At 41.1% G+C, this 10,593-nt stretch overlaps 1 long non-coding RNA gene across 1 annotated transcript in view; it reads left to right on the top strand.

Moving 5' to 3' along the window:
• Positions 1-2,683: 2,683 nt before the first annotated feature.
• LOC116217090 overlaps positions 2,684-10,593 on the top strand; it is a 14,875-nt gene continuing 6,965 nt past the window's right edge. Inside the window, exon 1 of the long non-coding RNA XR_004161045.1 lies at positions 2,684-2,884. This is a non-coding gene — a long non-coding RNA (uncharacterized LOC116217090). The remainder of the gene's footprint in view (positions 2,885-10,593) is intronic.

Genomic DNA, 10,593 nt, shown 5'->3' with positions numbered 1-10,593 from the left:
TTTTTAAAGCTATGCTAGCTGACTAGGTAAAAATATTGGCTTTTCCACATCCAATCTAAGGATTCTACCACGCTTATTCCTATCTCATCAGATGATCTTTAGCCTGAGGAAAGAGCGAGGAACCAAATGACAGCTGTGGCTTTTCAAAGTCATAAAAGAGGAAAATATGTGTGCATGTACTTATTTATTTATTTTTCTCTCCCTGTTCTGTATTTTATGCTGAGGCTATGAAGCCTATTGAACTTTTTTTTTTTTTTTTTGAGCCCTTAAGGTATATCCAATGTCACTCAGACATCAAAGCTCCAGAGCTGAAATGGAAAGAGAACAACCAAATCACATTTAAAGGTTAATAAAATAATGCTTGTGTTTTCTGTTGTCACAGAATACTAAGAGGAAAACACTGCCTTCATGTTTACAAAGGCAAACAGAAAATAGAGAAATATGACGTTGGCTGTGATTAGCTCAGCTTTTGTTCTCAAAACGATACATCCTCATGTTGTATCAGGGACAGGATGGGCTCTTGAAGCTGCACTTTTTTGTTTTGCCAGATATTAAATTATCTCAGTGGCCACTGAGATAACTCTCCTGTAGCTTATGAGAGTTTATTACTTCTAACTTAAAACCAAAGGTTTAACCTAATATGAGAATTTCCTGTCTGTCTTCTTCTTTGTGGATCTGGCTGGCGTTTGTATGAGTAAAGCTGTGCGAGTATCATCCTCACACTTCACATATTGGCTATGCACAAAGAGTGAAATCGGGAGGTTACAGCCCTACAACAGAACTGCAGGAGTAAAACCAGTCACTTTGACTCATATGGCTGAATTTAACTTTGTGTCACCGTGTCCTCAAAGCACAGATGCAGTTCTGTGGGTGTAACTGAGGAGAGAACAGAGTTTGCAACTTGGAAGCTATGCAGTGTGTGAAAGCAAGCTAAAACCTCTGAAAGACTTATCAGTCCTTTTAAAGTTTTATCCTCTTCTGATACACATTGAGCCTGGTACAGCAGCTAAATATTTCTTTCCTATGGCTTGTCACTCTGCAGGCCAGAAACTACACATCGCTCAGTGCTCCTCTGGGACCGCCAGTGCTGTCACTCATGTTATTCATGAAACAGAGGTCACTGAAGTCTAGGAGAGCAGAAAGTACTCCTAGTGATCACAGCTCATGCAGTCCACTGAATTAGTTGAAATTCTTCATGTGGTGAGATCCAAGCACCGAAGAAAAAAAGGGAAAAAGAGAGAGACATATCATGGTACTTCGGAGGCCCAAGTGAATCCAGTAAGAAGCATACAGGGCAAAATTTGCAGTGCATTCAATAATGATTCTTTTTCCCAGGAGTATTACGAAGTGATCTCTTATGTGCATCTGCTTGTTCTATTTCTGTTTCTTAGCCTGAGATTCCTAACACAGGAGGCAATAACCCTGCATCGTGTTAGATCATATCATGTCACACTGAATGTTGACCTTGGCTGACATAATGTGACATCTACAGTTGAAGTAATGTAACGTGAGCCAACGTATCATGTGCTTAATGTTAATCTCGAGTTATTATCTGTGAACATAGCAAAGCTTTTGAAGAGTGTATTGTATGGATCTGCCCCCTGTTCCTCAGGCAGTCTGAGCTGCATGTGTCCAAGCTAACAACCAAAACCAACTGAGAGCCAGAAGTGGGGCAAATGCTAGACAAGTGTTTCTGTGAGAGTTAGTAAAAGATGCTAATCAGCTTAATATGGGTCTGCAGCTGATCTGCTAGCAGTGACTATCCCTACTGACACCTCAATAACTGGGATAGAAGTGTGAGCATGCAGTGGGAGCACTGGGTGTCAATTCATTGCAGTCTTTGGAATTTTTGGTATAGAAAGCTGATTATATGCATGTCTGTGAAGATCTGTCATTGAAGATATTGCTGAAAATATTTGTTGGTATTTGTCTAGGTAAAGCAATTAACGTAAATGTTGGGCCTCATGAAGTTAATCATTTTATGTAAGATCTCCTGCGTTCACTTTCCTGCATCTCTTGATCCACTGTAAAACAGTGCCCAGTGCTATGTTGGTTGATGTCTCCTTATTTTTCCTAGACAGACTTAGAGAAAATTCTGTTTGTGGTCTTGGAAGTTACTATATAAAATACATGTCAAAGTAAAGCATGTCTGCAAAGTTTTGAGATTGCTTTAATTTAAATCTTTTTAAAAGTAATATTTGGTGCTAAAATTGTCTGTCATCATTTCTTTAGTGGGTTTGCAGTGCTCAGTGTTTTTATTCCCTCCATCATGTGCTCCTATAACAGGATCATGTTCTTAAATGGGATCATGGGCTGGATCACTTCTTTATTCCACATTCATTTTTACTCAGCTAGCTCTAACGGACAGGGAATACTATTCTTGACTTCTGTTAGGCCAATATTTTCACCTCTTGGTGATCAGAAATTAGCTTTCTGAAGATTTAATTTTGAATCTGCTTTGATAAAAGTACCAGGCAACTCAAGCTGGAAACATTTTCAAAGCGAGCAAACAGTGTACCTAGTGGCCTAATTTGATGGATGTTGGCATAAAAATGTGCTGCAGATGATAATCAAACTTTTTTTATTTCAAATATTTTTTTAATTTCAAATATAGGAATAAAGGACTACAAAAAAAAAAAAGGCACCTGAGCAGATAAAACTTTTGAGTTCTGTAAGTCTTGAATACATCAGGCTTTGGGGATCTTAGGGCACCTATTAGGAGAAATGGATGGAAGCTTTATCTAGTAAAGACTTTTCTTACTCTGAACCGTCCTGTTTATCCTAGGTCTGTGCTGCATTCCTGGCTGCACTGAGACCCACTGTGTTCACGTTGGAGATAACTTAAAATTCCCATTACCTCAAGGAGCACAGGTTGAGATCACAGGTAATGAAGTAGCAGTGTTTGTGGGTGAAACTTTCCTCTATATAATCTGCAAATTCTCAAGTCATTCTTAATTAACATTGTTTAATGAAAGCTACTCTATGTTTTATGTCCACTTAGCTTTCACTATCTCTTTTAATCATTAAAACTGCAGGCTGCTGATAGAAATATTTGTGGAAGTTCGTAGTAGAAAAAGTAGTATGGCCGTTGACTAGTAAGATGAAGTACAAATTGGTAATTTGTCCTTGTCACTGCCAATATACTAAACAGGTAATTAAAAAGAAAGTAAATTATATGTGTTGTCTCTCACTCTGGACTGGACTCTGGAAAGTGGCAAACTTTCCCCTAGCCAGGGTTAACCAGCAGGCAGGCAGCCAGAGGTGGCTAATGGTGCCATCTGAGCGCTTCACTAAGGTAGCATGGGACCTTGATTAAAAAACAAACAAACCTGATGTGATTAAGCAATGTAGCAACATATATGCAAAGAAAGTAGAGACTCATTTAGTCATACAGATTTCCTGCATTCTATTTAGAACAAAGTCAGGAGATGGGCAAATTCATTTATTTTGGCAGAATTAAGTGGACTTTGAGATCATCAGTTGCCAGGCACAAGGGGTCATCAAAGCACTGAACTCAAAATCTTAATGCAAAGCCTTTAACATATTTAATGTAACTTGAAATTGAGAAAGAATGAAGAAACCAAGTAATTCTGAACAATAATTTCCAGACAGGATCACTGTCCAAGATCTGAATGCAGTCAAGAATGAATAGACATTTTCTTTCAGTGTCAACTGAGGCAATGTGCTGACAGCGTTGCAAGGACATAGCTATTGTGGATGGATCTTTAACTCTTTAGTACATAAATCAGTTAATTAAATATATATAGAGAAAAGAGCTCTAGCATTTCCTAGGCAGCACTGCACCGCAAAAGGGATATCACTTGAATAAAATACTGGAAGAAAGGCCATGAAATGGCATGTAGCAGATTGTTGATGACACCTGGAGTTGCCAAAGAAGGATAGAGCGGGTGCAAGGAAGAAATTGCATTTCTGTGTACTGTAACCTCTGACCAGCCAGATAAATCATGGCCAGTCAGAAGGTATTCCAGGGCAGCATGTGAGGCAGAGCCACTGGAGCTGCTGTGATGTGTTTTCTATCTGGTGAATGTGTGCAAAAGGACAAAAAGGAGCATCTTGAGAGAAATAGGATGCTGGAGTCAAGGAAGCTCATATAAAAGTTCAGGGGAAATGTAGCTCATGCCTCTTCTCTCACCAGTTTGTTCTCTTCATGAGTACTCTGTAAGAGCAGGATTAGAAACTATGGAAAAAGTTCAGTAGTTGTCCATTTACAAGGGGAGTGTTAAAGGTTTGAGGAAATTAATGTCTCTACAATTGCAAATCCTTTGTGAAACCAAAAATCTTGATTTAGAAATCATTATATATGTATGACAGTAGAGCAAATAATTCAGTAGAGCCTTTGTCCCAGAACATAGTCTAACAACAGCTATGTGTTGCTGAAGTCAGCAAGACTTTGTAGACATCTGCTGTGGGACTGGGTCTAGAACAGCAGTAAACCCAAATGTCTCTGAAAGAATGTTCCAGAAATAACTGACTGCATTTGGAAGAGCCTATAGCTAGTGAGTTTCATTGCACTCTTCTCTTTTCCTGCATGTTCTCTCTGCCTTCTCCAAACAACAAAAATATCAAAAGACCCAGTAAAAACCTTCCCAAATACTTTACTCTTCTTCCTTTTTTAAAAATTCAATTTCTAATGTTTGCAGGTGGTAACACAGCTGCCCAGGGGCACCTGCCATAGCAGCCTGGTTGTTGCTCGGGCACCTCTTATGCGGGGTTCCAGGTTTGGTCCTGCCAGGGCTTTGCTGCAAAGGCAGCATATGATGACTGTTTCTAAAGACATCTTCCTCCTGGCCCAGGTTAGCTTTTTAGCTTTGTTAGGAGGTAGTACGGTGTACTGAGGAGCACTGGTGAGGGGCTGAGCTTCAGAAGTGGGCAGTGTCCTGTCTTACAGATAACAGATCCTTTCTGTCAGTTTTGTGTTTGTGTGTGTGTTTTGCCAATGATTATAAATTATTGCCCATGTGAGAGCATCTTCAGTCCTGAAGGATCCCAAGGTCTCCATAAAACAGTTAACGCGTATGTCTGCAGAAATTCAGCTAAGCTGTTCTCGAGATGCTCCAAAATCATTTTCCTAAAGCCCACATAAAAACAGGTTCTCAGTTTTTCAAGTCTGACTCAAACATGAAGGTGGAATTAAAAATTTACAGGCACTGCATTGCCTTTGCAAAGATGGGAAAAAAGCAGAAGGGGTTGTTTGTGTGTGCTTAAAAACAAGGAAAACTTGTCGATATTTTTCATTTGAATTTTCATGAAGGGCTAAGAAACTCTGCTGATGCTGGAGGAGGCAGGAAAATGCAGTGACTTTTACTGGCAGAGAAATATTTGAACGGTTATTGACAAAGAGCACAGTGCAAGGAATGTGCTTGGGCTAAGCAGAGTGAAGATGTTTGACGTATTGGCAATACAGCACAGGGTCAGGGGGTGACAGATTAATGTTGTGTTTCACAGTCCAAGCGAATACTCACTGCGTGCCTTCGTGTGCTCTTTGTTATTGCACACATTGGGAAGGACAAACTGGCTCTGGGTTAGTTAAACCTGTGCACCGACTCTAGCATGAAAATGGCTTATTTGGGTTTAATCAATTAGGCACAAGTGTAAAGTAAATCTAAATAAACTATTCTTAGACTAAATTGAGAGCGTCATGCAGGAGTTTGCACTATTTTAATTAAAATCAATTGAATTTCTTATCAGAATTCAGAGCAACGGTGCGTGCAGGAAGGAAGGAGTCATTCCCAGCTCAGTGATTCACAGCATCTGTGACCACTGAGACCTGACCAGGAGCGCACGTCACAGCCAGGCCCACAGCTTTGGGTTCTCCTGGAAAATCTTGAGGCAAAAGGAAGAGATTATTAGAAAAAAAAAGCCTAGGAACCTTGTAAAACCCCACCTCTCGGCTTGATGATCTCTGGCTGGCTGTTTCTGGCCGGCTCCCTGGAACATAACAGAAACACTCTGATTCCAGCAGCAGAGACCAAGAAGCTAGTGGATACTTTTCAGCCCCACAGATACTTCTAAAGAATGAGAGGTAAAGGAATGAAATGGAAAACAGATGATAGACAGAGGCTGGCGAGAACAGAAGGAATGCAGAGCAGGCAGCCCATTTGTCTCGAGTAGCTGACACGCATGCCCGTGGAAATGGCCAAGCCTGTTGGCAGCAGTGTCTTAAAATAATGGAATAGTAATGCCTGTCTTCTGGAAGGTGCTGAGCACTTTGGCTTTACTGCATTGCTGCACTTTGTAGGACTGAGCTCCCACTAATATGCATTTTGCATAGCTGCACAGCCAAGGACAAGCGTAGTCCAGGGCAGAAGCTTGCATGGGCAGAACCTGCAGAATGCAGAATTGCACATTAGTGCCGGCAGTGAGATAGGCATGTGTGTGAAAAATGCTCTGGGGGTAGACAAAACAGAATGCAATCAGAAAGCTCCAGCTGCTGAGCTCTGATTTCCAAACCCTGCTCTAAGACCTATCGAAGGTCTTGTGGACTCTAAATTATTTCTTCTCTGTGTTGAATTATGTACAGAGACCTGTACATATTTGTATGTTTTGTATCCGAAGCTGTTGTTTTCAAGGCAAAGAGCCCTTCCCCATGTTGTACACGTTTCAAAGATGAGGAGCCAACAGCAGCAGGTCTATGATAGTAAAGTTTCTTTTTGCTGACCCCAGATCATATGCCTTAGAGGCACTTGCAAATCCCTGTTCTAAAGCTTGCAAAAAGCCAGCATGTGGTGGGAACTGCCGCAGTATTCAGGTGTCAGCACACTCACTGGCCCCTTGGTAGCAATGGTATGGCTTTTAACAGAAGTAATGTGGGTAGGTACTGATTTCTTTTTTGAGGTGCACGCAATTACAAATGTGAGGAAAATATAGGGAAACGTTGATCCAAGTTCCATTCAAACTGCAAAGCAATATGAGCAGTATTTGACTACAGATGTCTGACAGCATGATGTGGTTGGCTGGCAAAGCTTGGAGGGCTTTGCATGGAAAAGGCATGGCCTTTTCCACCAGTACCACAGTGCTGAGCTCCATCTGCTGGGATGGTGCTGTTGAGGGGCTTCAGCCCTCTGTTCTCAAGTATGACTGCAACCCAACTTCTACTGGAATCACAGGGAGTTCATCAGGAACATCAGTAATGATCACCCCTACCTCACTCAGGTGATGTCCCTGCTCCCAGATCCCGTTGGAGAGGGCTGAATGGTGCTTTGCAGTTGACTTCTGTGCTTGCTCTGCCCCGTGTTATCTGAGCATGCCACTGACAATTCTCATGCGTTATACCTTGTTCAAACAGAAACAGTTCAAAAAATTGTTAAAAAAATGTTATTTTTATTCAAAGAAAAACAACTGATTTTAGGCAACAAAAATTTTGTTTCCTTTCAGGCTTTTGAGAACTTTAGTAATAGACATGCAATTTTTTTCTTGAAAAAATGAAAGTGAGTTTTTTCCCAGGATCTTTTCTAAAGAGGCCTTGTCCCACTCAGAATTTAGGAAATGTCATCTATTTTCTGAGCCTTGCAGCTGAGGTCAGCCTGTCTGTGATTGCGAGGATCACTCGACTTTGGCACTGTGCTGCTTTTAAGCCTTAGGGCATGCATTTAAATTGTCACATATAGTGTGTCTCGTACTGACATCTTCTTCTGTAGAAGTGAAGGATAATACAGCACTTGTGCTGCAGAATAAGACAGTGCTCTCTCCTCAAGCATGAAAATTGTCTGCAAATTTCAGACTTGTTTTCCTTGATTGTGGCTGCTAATCAAGGCAAAAAACAAAGTTCATTTTACCAGGAGATGAACAATGCTTGGCAGTGTAGTGAATGTTAATGCAGTTAATTATTCCCAGTGCTGTGTCTGTCCTCTGAAGAGTTCAATATCTCTAGACAAGGCTTTAATGATCCAGAGCCACCCTATGACTTCATATCTGGGGAGTATTGCCTCTTCAGGCCTGTCGGTTCCCTTAATCTGCTCTCTCTCCTGCTTCGTGGCCTATTACATCTGGAATGGTAGTGTTGGGTGGAGGTGCTTAAATGTCCTTTTGTTTCAGAACTGGTGGTTTTATTGTGCTTTCTGTTGTTCCTGGTTTCTTCATAGTCTCTCTGAATAATAAAGCTTTTGACTGTGTTGAATTGGGAACCTAAAAAATCTCTGAACATTTACCTACAGGGAAATTGGAAGTAATGTTCCAAGTCCTCAGGGTACTTGGGATCTGTGGTGTCCGTGCAACACATGGTAGCAAAGCAAACCTTAACTAACACATACACTTGTGGGAATAAATTATCTTGGGTGTCACCTGCTTGATATGCTTCCACTTTAACTTAGTAATCAAAGAGTCATTAAGATTGGAAAAGACCACTAAGATCATCTAGTTCAACCATCAGCTCATCCCCACCATGCCCACCAACCATGTCCACCAACCATGTCCCCCCAGTGCCACATTTACCCTTTCCTTGAACACCTCCGGGGATGGTGACTCTACCACCCCCTGGGCAGCCTGTGCCAGTGCATCACCACTCTGTTTAAGAAATTGTTCCTAATATCCAACCTGAACCTCCCCTGTTGCAACTTAAGGCCATTGCCTTTTGTCCTATCACTGCTGCCTGGGAAAAGAGGCTGATCTCTACCTTTCTACAGCCTCCTATCAGGAAGTTGTAGAGAGTGATAAGGTCTCAGTGATATCCTTTTCTGAGCTGAGTTTTACTAGACTAACTTAGTCTGGAACTCCGTGTTGTTTGTTAGGTGGTATGTGTATACATATAAACATCTCTGATGGTTGAAATAAAACTTTCTTTTTCTTTAAATAAATTCTATTTCTGAGAAATTCATAGAATCATAGAATGGCCTGGGTTGAAAAGGACCTCAAAGATCATCTAGTTCCAACCCCCTGCTATGTGCAGGGGTCACCAACCACCAGACCAGGCTGCCCAGAGCCACATCCAGCCTGACCTTGAATGCCTGCAGGGATGGGGCATCCACAGCCTCTTTGGGCAACCTGTTCCAGTGCTGCACCACCCTTTGTGTGAATTTGTCATATCAGCTGTATAATTATTTTTCTGTACTTGAAAACAATACACTTTTTAAAATTTTTGTTGCTTTCTTTTTTAAGTATATCAATTTGAGGACAGAACCTGTGAACTGATGAGACTTGTATATTTTACCCTGAATACACTCTCCTTGGAATTACTGACAGAACGTATTTCTTTACCAGAGCTTGTACTACCCTTTGTGTCGCTATTTTACAGCTGTGATATTTTTTGTTGCTTTTGTTTTGAAACAGCTGTCATGGTTTTATATATTTTTTTTGTTTTGGTTTGGTTCTCAGTATTCCGCATCAATACATCATGTAGTATACTGGGAGTTAAAGTGTTAATGCTCCAATTCCAGGCACCTATCCCCATACGTTACAGAAGTCATGGGATCTGACCCTTCCGGGTGGGGCGGTCTCTTACTGCCTGGCAGTGGGTGCTGGAGGGTGCTTTCCTGGCCGTTCCAAGCTTTTCAGGTTTGAATCGGTATCGGGAACTCTCCCTCTCTCTCTCTCTCCTTGTTTTATTTGTATTTATTAGTCTCTAATTTCAATCAGTATTGTATTATATTGTGTTATTCTTGCTATTCCGATATCATAAGTAAATTAAGTTTTCCTCCATAGTATTTGTTGCTGCTTGTTTTTTGTTTTCCCTTCCCTTCCTTCCCATTTTGTGGGGTGGGGAGCGGAGGGCAAGGGCCTACTGCCCCCTGTCACAGGTGTAAATTGATCTCGTTAATTCCATGACAGAACTGTTGAGTCACAGCCTGAATCACTGATTGATCACCTGAGGAAAGGACTGAGGTGCGGGAGCACAGGTGAAGGCATTGGAAGGGATGGAGCCTGGTTGCATCTCTCCTAGACCCCATTTAAGGGCTGACTGCCACTGGGGAAGGATCTCTTTCTGGAGATCTCTCCTCTATGGAGTCTTCTCTGTGAACCCAGGTCTTCAGATACAGATGAGTATTCCTTCCCTGCTTTTTCTTTCCCATATTCACCACAATAATCTTTCAGCTTTAGAACCAACTGTGACAGGCTTGCTGAAGGGAGCCTTCTTTTATCAGGGAAGTTGGATTTGGTGATCTCTTAGAGGTCCCCTACGATTCTGTGATTCTGTGAAATTAGAGCTTTAGCCTCATTTAAAACATGAACTAAAGAACAAGATCTCAGTATTGCTAAATTTGTTGTGGTTGACTCAAGAGAAACATTTTTGGGAGGAGCGCATGTAGGACTTTCGTGCAGAGTTAACATCCTTGCTGTTTACAAACTAAAAATCTTCATTAACAAATATTGATTTTGAGATTGGATATCCTTATATAATAACGAATAGAAACAAATAACCTACTTGCATGTCAACAGAGAGAAAAGTCCAGTCACAACAAGAATCTTGTAATTCTCACGTGTATCACATAAAGATTTTCTTAATTCTCCTGGGGTCCGCTGGATATACCTGACAGTTTATATTAGTATACATTTTCTAAAATAGAACTATGTGAGAATGAGGAAAGACCAACAGCTCTGAGGGGGAATCATTCAATTTCCCACAAGACAAGTTTAGAA

The sequence above is a fragment of the Meleagris gallopavo genome, chromosome 12 (genome assembly GCF_000146605.3).
Source record: "Meleagris gallopavo isolate NT-WF06-2002-E0010 breed Aviagen turkey brand Nicholas breeding stock chromosome 12, Turkey_5.1, whole genome shotgun sequence".
NCBI classification, from domain to species: Eukaryota; Metazoa; Chordata; class Aves; order Galliformes; family Phasianidae; genus Meleagris; species Meleagris gallopavo.
Note: the sequence above shows the minus strand (reverse complement) of the source record. Positions and strands in the feature narration are given on the sequence as shown.